The following is a 15,989-nucleotide window of genomic DNA, read 5'->3' on the forward strand; positions in this document are numbered from 1 at the left end:
TCAATTCTTAATTATCCACGTTAATAAAGGAATCAAGGAGATAAATCGTCCAAAATAAAGGATAATACAAAAGCAATTTATATTTGGCTTTGGTATTTATTATGTGATTTTGAGGGTGAGCAAATTAACTTTCTAATTATGACTTGGCTTTTCAGAATGAGTTTGTATTCTCAACTGGCTTGTGTTGAAAGCCAGCTGGTGGTGTGCTAGAAGCCAAAAGAAATTTGACCTGAAATTTATAATTTTCAGCAAATGATTCATCCATATATTATCAAAAGTTGGTAAGTTCTGCCATTTGGAGAAAGTCTACACCATTCTAATAGCCTCTGGAGAGAGATGGCATAATGTAACTTTCATAGATACAGCATTAGATACATTACCAGACATAGCAGACTTCAAGAGAAGAGTATTACTAGAGATAGTTATTTCAATAGGAAGACACAGCAATCCTAAATTTACATCTAGTAGTATAACCCCAAAATATGTAAAGCAAAAAAGTTTCAAAACTAAAGGAAGAAATAGACAAATATTCATCATAGTTAGAGAATTTAACACACATTTGTCAGTAAATCAGAGACTAAGCAGACAACAAATCACTAAGGATATTAGGAAGTTGAATAGCCTATAAAACAACTAGACCTAATTGACAATTATGGAAGACTACATTCAACAACAGCAGAATACACATTTCTTTTGTGTTCCTATGGAACATGTACCCAAGTATGAATTCTAGATCCTACCCTAACATGTAATCTAAGATAAATCACTTTGTTTCCATAAGCTTCAGCCTTCTTAATTTTGAAATGGAAAGAATAATATTTGTTATAGAGAAATGCTGGGGAGATTAACTGAGAAATATAAATTAAATGCAACGTAAAAATGAAAAGTATCACAGTCGTAACAGTTACCAATGCAGATCAAGGATGTCTAAATTGGAAGAGCTTAGAGACTGCAACCGGTTGAAAGAGTGCACTAGGGAATTTGTTTCAGTGCTGACATTTGCATAGCATGATACTATTTAACTTACAGTGTATGTTGCTTGAGAGTGGCTGAGAATAGAACTATTGATGGAAATAATGGGCCATTTTACAAATGCTGCTTCCCCTCCCTCCATTTGCATTCATGGAACAATCAGATAGTACTTGAGATTAATTATCATTTTCACCAATTCAGATCTATTTAGCTACTACCACTTGTTGAACTAAACAGAAAAAGTCAAATAACCTTCATATCACAGACTCTTCCATTTTAAAATCTATAAAAGACAATATTGTTAGGGTCTAAACCCAGTTAGCTTGGACAATAAATATGAAAAATTCTTTCTTGGTATTTTTTTTAATCTTTAATAAGCAAATAATTACCCTCTAAAAGTGTATCTGTAAGTAAAAAAAAAAAAAATTCAGTGTATGTGTATTCCTAACGAATTTTCTGCAGGGAACTACTGTGAGAACAGAATGAGACAATCATATAAGGCAGAACAATGGACGCTGTGATACTCTACTCAATATGCAAGAGGTTGTTTATTCATCTGAGTTATTTAGAGTGTATTTTATCAGCCTTTCTATTCAACACACATGCACATGCACAAATGTGTTATGGAGACAAAGCACTCAAACTACAAAATGTCCAGAAAAGACTGAGTAGAATAAAGGTTAAGGGGATGACTTCAAGAAGTCCTAGACATGGATATTATAGACAAGTTGCTAAAACTTATTCAGCTCATTCTGTTTGATCTAAAAAGCAAAAATATCAGGTCACCTGGATGGCTCAGTAGGTTAAGAGTCTGACTTCAGCTCAGGTCAAGATCTCACGTTTTGTGGGTTTGTGCCTTGTGTCAGGCTCTGTGCTAACAGCTCAGAGCCTGGAGCCTGCTTCAGATTCTGTGTCTCCCTCTCTCTGCACCCTCCCCCACTACTCATGCTCTCTCTCCATCTCTCTCTCTCTCTCTCTCTCTCTCTCTCTCTCTCTCCCCCTCTCTCTCTGTCTCAAAACTAAACATTAAAAAATATTTTTTAATAAATAAAAAACAAAATTACCAGAACTATTTGACTAGATGGAGCAAACAAATTTGATAAAGGTAAGGATATAATCTATAAGACATTGAAAGGGAATAATTGAAAGGGTAGCAGTGGAAGAAGCAGAAGGAGACTAAAACAATGGCTCAGGACTTAGAGCATCTGAGCACCTAACGGGCCCAGCACAGTAGTGGAATCAAAACAAAGTCCTCAAGAAATATATGTGTATTTGTATTGCAATCAAAACTTTCTCAGAGTCAGTTTGCTCTCCCCAGGCCATCAATGTTCTAGCAAAGTTAGGAGAGTTTTACCACTCTCAGTAATGTAAAGTTAAGTTGTTGCCCAAGAGCTAATGTTAAAGCAAGCTCTAGTTTGATCATTTGCATGATGGGCTTGAGGGAAGCTGTAAGATGTATTTGACACATATTTAGAAGAACTCTGATGATCTTCCTGAGCTTCTACAGGTCTCTCGGAAACTATGTCTAATCTCGGTCCTTGTCTAGTGAACTCTATTTGTGCCAGTAGTTAAATATATATAACTGCATATAAAGAAACTATACCTGACTTCTATGTTCAAATGCAATTATGACACTTTACATCTTTTTGAGGACTTATAATTTATAAGTTGCTTACTACTATAATTTCTTACCTTTCATTATGTTTTTATTTCCTGGTTTTGTACATGAACAATACACCAAGACAGGCCTGATTATTCCCAAAACACATATGAAAATATGAGGCTGAGTGATGAAATGCAGGCAGTTCTTCTCAAAATTTCATGATGAAACATCCCTAAAGTCAGAGGGAAATTAACTCTCAGAGTGCAAGAGTATAACCCAAAGCAGTCTAGCAAGGTAAAAATTACCCTTCAGGTCTCTTACTTTATCTTTACATTTTTCCCCCAACTTTAGGATCTGAGTAGAATGTGGGGGTAGAACAAGACCCACTGCAACAACCAGGGAAAAAAAGATAAAATCCGGCCATCATTTCTCATCAAAACTCCTATTACTAAACACATTGGATACCTATTGAAGCAAACAGGACTAAATGAATTTAATATGACAAAGGATAGTTTTTCTTAATGCGAGCTAATATCGATGTCTATTTCTACCTTGAAGACATTTGCTGAGATTAAGTACTGATTATGAACTGGGCTTGCTCTAGGAGAGTCTTTAGGAAAAAAAAAAAAAAACCAAAACAGCAGAGTTTTTTGTGACACCCCATGGACGGCCATGTTGAAAAAGAATCTAGAGGATCCCCGAGACCATGTATCAGCTTTCCCAGGGGAAAACTTGTTGAGTCTTGGGGTATCTTAGGAGGCAGGAGAGCTGGGAGAAAATGGCAAAGTAAAATCATCCATAATATCTTGTGCTTAAGAAACAAAGTTCTTCTAGAAGAAGAAACCTACAATGAATTTGCAACTGGTCTTATCCTTCAGACATTAAGAATCAAAGGAAAACAGATTATAACTAAAGCATCCAGACAGTCTTAACACAGGCCTGACTAGACTGAAGTTGTTCACCCCTTACTCTCTCTGGGGAAAAATAAAATCAATTTTAGCATTTATTCTTCTTTTATATATAATGTACTATACATAATAAAAAAAATTCATGAAACGTGAATAGGTAAGGAATGTGACTGACAGTTAACTGAAAAAAATAAACATTGCAAGCAAACCCACAGTTGATACACATATCAGAGTTATAAGCAAAAGATTTTAAAATAAATATGTTAAAGAAAACAGAAAAGATAAACAAAATGAATGAAAAGACAGACAATTTCAACACACAACTTGAATCTTTAAAAAAAGAATCAAATACACATTCTAGAACTGAGAAATACAACATAAAAAATTAAAAATCGGGGGCACCTGGCTTGCTCATTTGGTTAAGCATCTGACTCTTGATTTTGGCTCAGGTCATGATCTCAGCTCAGGTCATGATCTCGGCTCAGGTCACAGGATCGAGCCCCATGTCAGACTCTGCACTGACAGACGGAGCCTGCTTGGGATGATCTCTCTCTCCCTCCCCATCCCTGCTTGTGTTCTCTCTCTCTCTTTCACAAAATAAATAAACATTTTTTATGTTAAAAATTTATTAGACATGTTAATAACAGATTTGACAAAGCAGAAAACAAGATTAGTAAGCTCAAAGGCAAATCAATAAAAAATATTCTGGGATGCCAGAGTGGCTCAGTCTGCTAAGCATCCAACTCTTATTTCAGCTCAGGTCATAATTTCACAGTTCATGGGATAGAACCCCACATCAGGCTCTGCACTGACAGCACAGAGCCTGCTTGGGATTTTCTCTCTCCCTCTCTCTCTGCCCCTTCCCCTGCTTACATGCTCTCTCTCTCTCTCAAAATAAATAAAGAAACATGTTTTAAAAATATATTCAAATTAAAACACAGATCTTAAAAAAGGAAAAACTAGAACAGAGAGTAAGAGACATGCACAACACAATCAAATGATCTGACATTTATGTAATTGGAGTCTCAGAAGCAAAGGACAAAGAAAACAGAGCTGAGGTATTTATAGAGATGATAATTGGAAATTTCCAAAACTGATAAAAATATCAAACCAACAGGTTTCAGATGTGTCAGGAACTCTAAATGGGATAAATATAAAGAAAACCACATGTAGGCATATCAGAGTATAGTTGAAGAAGACCAAAGATAAATTTTTTTAAGCATATTTATTTAGAGAGAGAGAAAGAGAGCAAGAGTATGAGCAGGGAAGACGCAGAGAGAGAGGGAGAGAGAGAAGCCCAAGTAAGCTCCAAGCTGTCAGCACTGGAGCCTGATGTGGGGCTCGATCCCAAGAACCACGAGATCATGACTGAGCCAAACTCAAGAGTCAGATGTTTAACTGATTGAGCCATCCAGGCACCCTGACCAAAGATAAATTTTAGAGTAGTCAGAGAAAAAATGATACAATACTCTCAAATAATGAAACAATTTTGCAACTGATTTTTCAACAGAAACACGGAAACAAGAAGGCAATGAAATGATACCTTTAAGATGCTAATGGAAAAAAATCTTGCCAACTTAGAATTCAATCACCAGTAAAAATACCCTTCAAAAATAGAGATGAAATAGAGACATTCTCAGACAAAAGAGAGAAGTCACACTCATCAAACTGGCACTATAATAAATATATTTTTTTAATTCTTCAAATTCAAGGGGTGTCTGGATGGCTCGGTTGGTTAAGAATTTGACTCTTGACTTCAGCTCAGGTCATGATCTCCCAATGCGTGAGATTGAGTCCCGAGCCAGGATCTGGGCTGACAGCGTGTAGCTTGCTTGGGATCCTCTCTCTTCCTCTCTCTCTGTCCCTTCTCTGCACTCTATCTTTCTCTCTTAAAATAAACAAAATGTAAAAAAATTTCTTCAAATTCAAGTCAAGTAAACTCAAATAGAAGTACAATAATACACAAAGGCATTAAGAAATAGAAATAACATATATGTGGGTATATACTAAAAATATTACTTTTTCAATCAGCAATATTAATAATGTCTTATGGAGTTTTTCAGATGGGTGACTAAATAAAATACATAATAGTACAAAGAATGGAAAAGCTTAACTGTTTAAACTTTTATAAATTTCCTGTATATTGGGGAAGAAGTGGTAAAAATACTAATAAGGTAGACTGCTGTTAGTCAAACATACATCTCTAAAGCAGGAGTCTACAAATCATGGCCCATGGGCCAAATCTGGCTAGCGATGTGTTCTTGTAAATCAATTTTTACTGGCGCACAGCCATGCCTATTTGGCTAAGTCTTATCTGCTGGCAGCTTTTAGATTATATCTGCAGGGGTAAATCATCCCCACACAAATCATATGACCCTCCAAGCTTGCCACATGGCCCTTTCCAGAAAAAGTTTGCATACCCCTACATAAGGTAACAATTGAAAAAAAGAAAAATGCACAACTCAAAACCTAATAGGGAAGACACAAGGGAACAAAAATATTTTATTACAATTAAAGAGGCAGGAAAGAAATAACAAAGAAGCAAAGATCATTTTAAAAATAAAATAAATAGTAAAATGATAGGCTTGCTCCTAACTTAAGCAATAATGAGCTAAATACTTCAACTAAAAGACTAAGATTTTCGGGCTGGATTAAAAACACAAAGGACAAAAGACATACATTAAATGTAAGAACACACAGTTTGAAAGGATGAAGAAAGACTTACCATGCAGGCAATAACCAAAAGAGAGCCAGTAAACTGTTAGTAATATGTGATGAAGTCCCAATAAAAAGTGTCACACTGGGGCTTGTATGAGCTTCCCAGGTTGGTAATGCTCTATACATGATGTCACATATCAATTCTGGAAAAGTACTGCATCCTGACTCCATGGATGGAAGACCACAGAAGCTCCAAATCTAGAGCTCTCCTGGCCTCTGCCCTATGCATCTCTTCCTCTGGCTAATTTTAATCTTTTCATGGGAAAAAAACATAATCATGAGGATAGCGGCTTTCAGTGAGTTCTGTTATTGAGCTGAAGGCTGATTTGGGAAATTCCTCCAACTTGCACTTGGTTTCAGAAACTGAGGGCAGTCTTGGGGACTGTGCCCTCTACATACTGTGGTTGGCTTAAACACCTCATACAAGGGTATGTTTTGACTGAGTTTGCTACTACTCCACTGCCTATTCTCAATAAAAGGCACAACTGGAGTTCTCTCATGCCACTGCTTCATTGCTATTCATCTATCCTTGTTCCAGACATGATTTACAATATTATCCTCAAATTGTATATTCTATTCCAATTTGGATCCCTACGATTTTCATTAACAAACATGAAAGCTTCTCCAAAAGAAAAAAAATTGAAAACTGAAACTATCCATCGTTCTCAAGGTCCCCAGTATCTGGATATATGTAACTGGTACAACTTTTTTTCGCTTCCAGACCCTGGGGTATATTCAGGGCAGCCTCATTCCTGCCCTTCCACATCCTTTCCTTGTTCAGGCCTCTAACTTTCTGCACATAATTCCATTTTTCCTGAGGGCCTCCTTCCATCCCCTTTTTCTGGTCAATACCAACCCACTTCAGTGGCAGAACCCAAGTCACTGCTTCTCCATGAAGCATCTATCAGTGATGGCACTAACCTCATAAAGTTGATGGTGACATTCAATGAGGTAATATTTAGGAAGGACTCAGGACATTACCTGACACATAGTAAGCACAATGTTAGCGTTAGCTGCTGTTACTATTATGACTATTAACCCAACTATTGCTATTGCTGTAATATTCATCTTTTTTTGACCCTGTTTTATTCACAGTGTCTACGATTAAGCCTTTAATTGCATCTATAAAAATTGTTCTTTATTTTATGCCTATTAGCTTCTGGATTATTATGACTTGAAGACAGGATCCATGTCTATTATTTCCCCAATGGTGCTAGAGAATTTCAGGCACAGAGTAACTGTTGAATCTTTTTTGTCCCAATGATAAATTCTGAGAATACTAGAAGGACAACACAAAATCTAGGCATGCAAATAAGGGACAGATTTGAATCCCTACAATGTATCGGTGTGCGCCATTGGTTCTCAGGTCTTATGTTTTCAAGTTCTACAAAAACTGGGATTTACAGGCATGACAATTTGTACCTGTCACTGGGAAGTAAGAAGAGTAAAGAAGCAATGGGCATTGGCTTCTCCACTTCATGCTCAGTCTCATTATAGACGATATCACTGGTGTTAACAAATACGAAATTCTCCTCTATTCCTTAAACACATGGAAAACTAGACTTCCCTACATTTGAAAGCTACATGGTGACTCTCCATGCTTTCTTCCCTCTCAGCTAGGATTGGTGACATTACAGACAGTGGAGCCTCCATCAGCCTGGGTCCTAGATTGGAGCTCCAAGCCCACTTGCACTGGACAGGATAGTGAGAAACACGTGGATAGTATCGAGTGACTAAGATTTAGGTATTAATTTGTTACAGCCTATACCTAGTCTTGTCTAGCTGGTACACTAAGTGAATAATAATAGGAGCAACATCTAATTTACTCATTGTTTTGTAGGCACTGGTTTGTTGTACCACAATTCTTAAAGCAGCAGAGAACTTAGCCAGTTCATTGGTCTCTCTATAGTCTAGCTCCAATTGCATTTTACTTTTATAAATACTTTTATTATAAAGATATTCAAACAAGAAGAAAAGCTTACAAAGCTGTCAAAAATACCATTTAGTGGGGCATCCGGGTGGCTCCTCACTTAAGCATCAGATTTCGACTCAGGTCATGATCTCACCGTTTGTGAGTTTGAGCCCTGCGTCGGGTTCTGTGCTGACAGCTCAGAGCCTGGGGCCTGCTCCACATTCTGTGTCTCCCTCTCTGCCCCTCCCCTGCTCATGCTCTTTCTCTCTCTCTCTCTCAAAAAAAAAAAATAAACATTAAAAAAAATTTTAATACCATTTTGCAATATTTGCTTTATCACATATCAGTTCATCTCTCCATCCCTCTCTCTGTCCATCAATTTATCTCTTACTTTTTAATTCATTTCAAAGATCAGTTGCGGATATCAATGCCTTATGTCTGCTTTATTATTTTCCCAATTCCCACACTTCCTACATGATAAACAATGTCCCAAGATCAAATATCTAGGAAGCAATAAGTTTATCAACAAATATCTATTCTTGAATGCATGCTATGTGCTATATTCCTCAGATATAAACAAATGGACTTCAAGGCCAGAGCAGCATGGTCTCCAGAATTTCCCAGCACTACAGTGGTCTCAGTGACCTGTACTTCAAAGCAAGGAAGATGCTGAATTATCCTTTTGTACCATCTTTTGTTCTTTCACAATTGGTTGTAGAAAGTGCAGCCCTCAGCTTCAGACACTGAAACCCAATGAATCAAACATAATGAGTCGGACATGTCATTGAATAAAACGCAGGAAAAATGCTGTGGGTTCCACACCATTGCCTCTATTAAAGTCATGTCCTGGATTTTTATTATTTTGTTACTATAGACATTTTAACAGATTATTGGACATTGTGTTTCTATGTGCTTTTCCTATTTTCTTGGGATTCACTGGTAAAACATATTTTTAATGATATCTACCAAAATTAAAATAGGCTGTAAAAAGTAATAAGAATCACTTAAATATTTTAACATGTGACGTTGAGTAAATAAAGACTTGTATAATATTAACTGCACTATTACCCACATTCCATTTTTATCCTCCCCTTAACTCTATTGGGTATATAAGGTAAGTGTAGTTATCCTTATCATCATCTTACACATAAGAAAATGGAATCTTAGAGAGAACAAGCCTTATATGTAATAAATGGTAGATTGGGGGGTTCAAACCCCAGGCTTCTGGCTCCAAATCCCATATTTTTCCCTCTGCATTTGATGTAAGAAGAAAACAAAATCATGTTTGGGACAACAAATAGTTCAGCATTATATGAAATATGTACCTCTGACACATCAAATCAAAATGTTAACTATACATTACATTCAATATGCATTTTGTCTCTGCCTGTGGATGTATATAAGTGATCACATACGCATACAGGCAAAGATGGAAAAAAGAAATCGTGTGGGGAGTTCTTTCCATGTGTCAAGTTTTGTACTGAGGGCTTTTCAGATATTCTCGTTTAATACTCAGAGAGCTCTTGTGAGGTGAGTATCAGTACTCCTCATGTACAAGAAAACTGAGGCTCAAAGCAGTTAGGTAATGTGCCCCATGTCATATTGGTACTATGTAGGCAATAGCTCAGAATTGTCTGGCTAGAAAGTCCATGCTCTGGGGCATGATATTATGAAGAATGGAATAATTTGAATCAGAAGCTAAAAGAAAATTGGTAAAATGTGAAATTAACATATTAGATTGAAAAAAATCTGTTAGATTCAATTTTTTAAAAAAGCATCATGCTTGTCTTTACATAGTCACACATTCATTTATTAATTTATACCAGAACGTGCTCCAAGCTGGGGAGGGTGTGATGGATAGGACAGGGATAATCCCTCCCGACCTCAGAGAGCTTGAACAGTAGCGAGGAGTGCTAAGAACACCACCACCAAAACCAAACTAAATTTCTCTCTAGACCTGTTCCACTTACAGTCTTTCTCATCTCAATTGTTGGCAACTCTAGGTTTCCAGATGCTCTTGCCACAGCAGTGGAGCCATCTTTGACTTATTTATTATTCTTTGTTCTACATCCAATTTGTCCACAAATCCCAGTAGCTCTACCTTCAAAATCTAACCAGATTCCAAATATTTCTTACTGATTCCCCTGCTACCATCCCAGGCCAGGTCACAACAGTCTCTCAACTGGATCACTACAATATGCCCTTTACTAATTCTATCCTTCCTCCCTGCAGTCCATGCTTAACACAGCAAAGTAATCTTGTTAAAACCATGAGTCGGATTATTCCATTCTGCTCAAAACTAGTGGCTCCCAATTCCTCTCAAGTCCTCACTCAATTAACATATGGACAAAGCATCTGAATAGACATTTCTCCAAAGGAGATGTACAAATGGCTAATAAGCACATGAGAAGATGTTCAACATCATCAGTCAACAGGGAAATGCAAATTGAAACCATGCAAGATACCACTTCATACCTACTAACTGGCTGAAATCAAAAAAGACACATAACAGTAAGTGCTGATGAGGATGAAGAAAATTGGAGACCTCATACACTGCCAGTGGGAATGTAAAATGTATAGCTACAGAAAACCAGTCTAGCAGCTCCTCCAGGGTTAAACATACAGTTGCCATATGACACAGCAATTCTACCCCTACGTATATCACAAGAGAAATGAAAACATCTGTCCACATAAAAATTTGTATATGAATATTCATAGCAACATTTTCATAAAAGCCCAAATGTGAAAACAACCCAAAGGTCTACTAACCGATGAATGGTTAAATAAAATGTGATATACACACACCATGGAATATTATTTGCCCATAAAAAGAAACAAAGCACTAATCTGTGCTACAAGATGGATAAACCTTAAAACATCATGCTAAGTGAAAGAAGCTAGTCACATAAGGCAACATATTATATGCTTCTATTTATATGAAATTTCCAGAATAGACAAATCTATAGAAACAGGGCTGGGAAGGTTGGTGGGGAACAGGGAGCATTACCAATGGATATGGGGTTTCTTTTTGAGATGATGACAATGTTCGAAAACGGATCATGGTAATGACTGCTCAACCTGGTGACTAAACTAAAAACCGTTGAATTATACACTTAAAAGGTGTTGATTTTATGATAGGTAAACTATGCTTCAATAAAGTAGCAAAATTGTGTGTATGTGTACAAATACACACACACACACAGAGTCCTTAATTTCTTCTGAGGGCCTACATCATCTGATCGCCACCTCTCCCACTAATTCTCTAATTTATTTTATATCTTCTCTCCTATGCACTAAGCAGTAGCCACACAGGTCTTCTTGTTCTTCCTTTGCTATATCAGGTATGTTTTGTCCTCGGGACCTTTGTACTGGCTGCTCTCAGTTTCTAGAATGCCCTTCTCCAACATATTGACAAGCTCACTCTTTCATTTCATTCAAATCTTTGCTCAAATGCCAACTTGTGAATGAGGCCTAACTCAATCACCCTGTTTAAATTGCAATCTCCCCAAGCACAACAAATTCCTCCCATCCTGCTCTTCTCTTTCTCCTAGAGCATTACCTTTCTGCAGGAAAGACTTTGGATGCCCATCCATACCCACTTCTCTCATTTCAAGCATAGAGAAGAATTAATCTTCCTTGCCTGCCCCATATAAATGGAGCCATAGGATTAATTCTGGCAAATGGATTGTCAGCAGAATTGACCAGTGCCAATTCTGTGCCAAGGCATTTAACTGCCAGTACAAAACCTTTTGATAATTTCTTCCACAGTTGTGGTAATCCTGAAGGTAAGGGGCTGAAAATCAAAGCATCCCAGAATGTAGCTCCACGACAGAGAGGAAAATGTCCCTGGAGAGTCATCTAGACCCACAGCATATCTTTTAATGAGTAAGAAATTTTGTTATGTTAAGGCACTAAAATTATGGCCTTGCTACCACTGCATAACTTAGTCTATCCTAATAAATCTTCTTATGTTAATTACTTATTTATTTTCACTGTTCACGTTGGTTTGTTGTTGTTGCTGTTGTTATCAGTTTTGAGGGTTTTGTTGTTGTTGTTGTTTTGGTTTAGTTGGTTTTACTTTTTATTCCCCATCCCTTCCCACAAGAATGTGAGGGCATAATGGCAGAAAGTTGTATCTGTTTTATCACTATTATATCTCCAGCCCATGAAACATTATCTAACACATAAGAGGTGATCAACAGATTTTCGTTGAGTGAACAGAATGAACTAATGTCTAATTATAAGAAATACAGTGTTATGAAGGGAATCACCAAGAAGAATTAGCAGAGTAACCTAGTCAGTGAGTTAGAAAAGCATTTCCTGATGAAATGACGTTTAAGCAAGGATCTGAGCCATCACAACCAAGACCGGTGCTAGGAAGGTGTTACATCATGTAATGAGAGCCTGATCATTATAGTGTGAGGCTCTGATCTCATTGGGGCAAAACAACAGTGTAACAAAAGCCACTGGTTGGAGGAAAGCAAAAATAAAATTAGAAAAGCCTCTGAGGTCATATACAATAGGATAAATTATTGTGTCACAATAGTTATATAAGAATATAACAGCACAGACTAAGGTATTTGCAGAAGGCATCATGGAAGAAATAAGAAATTCGCTGTAATTTTAGCTATGCATGCAAAGGAGAAAGTCAAAGAATGCAGGACACTGCAGAATGTAGTCCAATGCAACATACAGGAAGGTCTCACCTAAACACAGAGGCAGGACCGCCTGTAACCTGGATGTAAGACAGTGGGGAAACTGGCATAAATAGAATTGAAGGGGGGAACATTTTGAGAGCAAATCCCCACTACCAAGGCGAATGGAATCAACAAGATGGGGTTGGTTCACTGTAAGCTGTAAATGCCTAAAGAAGTTAATAAGAGCAAAGTTGCATAAGCTAAATCATCCCTCCATTCAGCAAATGTTTATCAAATAACTACCATATGCAAGGTTATCTATGGTTTTCTTATGTATCAACTGCACTCCTTAATTTTCTGGGTTTAATATTTGTAATAAGTATGAATGTTCATGTGTGCAAATAATTACTCATACTCATTTCAGAGACTGAAACTGTAAATTGGATTCAGATTGCCTGCCCCAAATATATCAAAACCACTGATCAATTTAATTTCTTTGGCAGTCCTTTTACCTGAATAGATGCTTACTTAGAATTCTTTGCTTTGAATTAATAAGGACATAGTTTAGTTTCCTCTAGGGATTTGGACCTTCGGAGGTTGTCTTTAGAAAGATTTGTCTTGGGAGAGGTCATTTGGTCTATAGCTCCAGCTGAAAAGTTTTATGGCTGAAGCTAATTAATTTCCTTAGTATAATTTTATTGGTCCCATCTCTAATCACTGTCTCTAATAGGCAAATACACTGAAAACTATTCCAGTTCCACAAGGCAACAAGAGAATTACTGTGCCTTGGTGAAAAGAAGATGCTACAAGGAGAGTCAGTGAACAAGAACATAATAAAACAAGGGGTAAAATAATGACCAATAACATGCATCTGAAAATATTGAAAACATGAATTATTTTAGAACAACATAAAATTTCTTAGCCCCTTCCACCTAGAAGTATCATAAAATGCTCTACAACAAGCCTACAATCAAGTCTTTGGAATGCCAGAATGATGTATGGTTTCCATCAGGCAAACTGAGAATAATGTTTTAAAAAATAAATACATAAAGTAACACTTTAAGTTATGAGACAATTTCAGAAAAAACTACATGTTTATCTTTTTTTCCCCTAAGCTGACCTATAAAATCATCCTTAAATACTTAGCCTGATGCAAGTCTTATTTTAAAGAATTTAATGCAGATACTTGCCTTGAATACAGTATATATTGAATTGTAATAGAAATTATGCACTCTGAAACAGAGTATGAAAATTAATATCTTCTGTGCAAGTTAACAATTCATAATGTGCATTGAAAAAAAAATTGTATAGAATTCTCTTGGAAAAAACAAAAAAGTTTCAGACTTCTAGTTCTACTGGAGAGAGTAGCCTCATTCCTTCAGATCCTCCCTCTTGCAACTAAACCACCCTGGACATAACCCACCAAGCGTAAGAGGACTCTGAAAAGTAGAAAGAAGAAAGTCTACAGTGAGTTCTCTTGGTTTCCTTATTGAATCCTGTATATCCAGACTGGAGACTGTGGTTTAGGCAGGGTCAAACAGGAAGTTAGTCTTCAATACACATGCCCCATTTTAGCCTCCTCTGGTCCCCATGGAAGCAGGCAGAAGTGATCCAATTCCCTCACTGGATGGTCTTGGTTTGGCCAAGAGAAAGTTTGCCTTCCCGCCCCCACCCAGTGAAACCAGATGGTGTTCTGATTCCCCTGCCTCAGTAGTGTTAATGGGGCTGAGGAGGAAGCTGATGTTTCATTCCCTACTTGGCTGAGCCATAAGTCATGTTCTGATATCCCCCACCAGGGCTGAACCTCTACCTGGCAGCACAACTTTAATCAATCTTCAGGAAATGATGCTTAATGTAAACAAAATCACATCCCAAAAGGTCACCCACTGTGTGATTCCATTTATACAACATTCTTAAAAGGACAAAATTTTAGAAATGGAGAACAGATCAGCCAGAGTTCAGGGATTGAGGTGAGGGCTGGAGAATAAGAGGTAGCTGCGGCTATAAAAGGGTCTTGACTTGTGTCTTGACTGTTTCAATGTCAGTGTCCTGGTTGGGATACTGTACCATGTTTTTGCAAGATGATGCCATTGGGAGAAACTGGGGAACAGGTCTCTCTGTATTATTTCTTACAAATGCATCTGAATCTACAATTATCTCAAAGTAAAATGTTCAATTTAAAGAGATTTATTCAGGGGATGCCTGGGTGGCTCAGTCCGTTAAGCGTTTGACTTTGGCTCATGTCATGATCTCACAGTTCGTGGGTTTGAGCCCCCCATCAGGCTCTGTGATGACAGCTCAGAGCCTGGAGCCTGCTTCGGATTCTGTGTCTCCCTCTCTCTCTGCCCCTCCCCTACTCATGCTCTGTCTCTCTCTCTCTCTGTCTCAAAAATAAATATTCAAAAAAATTAAAGATTTATTCAAAGACTTGAGACCCATCTTTTCAAGGTGATTTGTCCTAAAATCAAGAGGTTAAATATAATTGTCTTTTGCATTCCAATATAAAATTGTAGGTTTACTTCCAAATCAGGACAGTAGGGGTAGTTATGGCAATTTTTTGGTGATTAGGCCAAAATATCTTTCTTTTCTTGATATAGAACTTGGATGTTAAAATTCCATGATATCATTACTCATTCACTCAATCGTTCAACATTTGTTGAGAACCTACTATATGCCCTATTCTAAGTTACAGGAATAAAGTAATGAACAAAGAAGACTGAATGTCTTCTCTCTAGAGGTTACTTTTTGTAAGAAAAGTCCTCTTTCTTTCACATTCATCAACAAAGTCCTTTTCCACTATGTGATCAGAGTAACTTTCTCTCTGGCCTTTGTCACTCACAAGTCAATCATGCCTAAGGATTCTTGTGTTAAAGTACTTCCAAAAAAATTATTGTGTTTCCTGCATATTACTTTGTTAGATTAAAGTACTTTCTTTGTACAATTAATCTTTAATAGAACTAGAAAGCTTTCTGGAAAAAAAGCATTAAGAAGGACACTAAAAGAATGTGACACCTGAGAAGCAACTGAGATTTGACTGGAAAATGTCCTGAAGCTGAGAATGTTTACAGTAGGATCAGTCCTCAGGTGTTTGTTTGCCTGTTAATTTCTATGCTGATGGGATGTAGTTCAATGGAGAGAAACCAAAAGTAAATCTGGATTTCTTCTAACTGAGATCAATGATTTTAGACCTTCTTGTGACCCACCTGAAGCATCATTTTGTGTCATCAGGATAAAGTTTA

At 37.1% G+C, this 15,989-nt stretch overlaps 2 long non-coding RNA genes across 2 annotated transcripts in view; one reads left to right on the top strand and one right to left on the bottom strand.

Annotated features, from left to right (window-relative positions):
* LOC128312342 (uncharacterized) overlaps positions 1-8,951 on the top strand; it is a 53,657-nt gene extending 44,706 nt beyond the window's left edge. The window contains exon 4 of the long non-coding RNA XR_008291467.1: positions 8,684-8,951. This is a non-coding gene — a long non-coding RNA (uncharacterized LOC128312342). The remainder of the gene's footprint in view (positions 1-8,683) is intronic.
* LOC128312341 (uncharacterized) overlaps positions 1-15,989 on the bottom strand; it is a 150,677-nt gene that overhangs the window by 27,212 nt on the left and 107,476 nt on the right. The window lies entirely within an intron of this gene.

Source organism: Acinonyx jubatus, chromosome D3 (assembly GCF_027475565.1).
Source record: "Acinonyx jubatus isolate Ajub_Pintada_27869175 chromosome D3, VMU_Ajub_asm_v1.0, whole genome shotgun sequence".
Taxonomy (NCBI): domain Eukaryota; kingdom Metazoa; phylum Chordata; class Mammalia; order Carnivora; family Felidae; genus Acinonyx; species Acinonyx jubatus.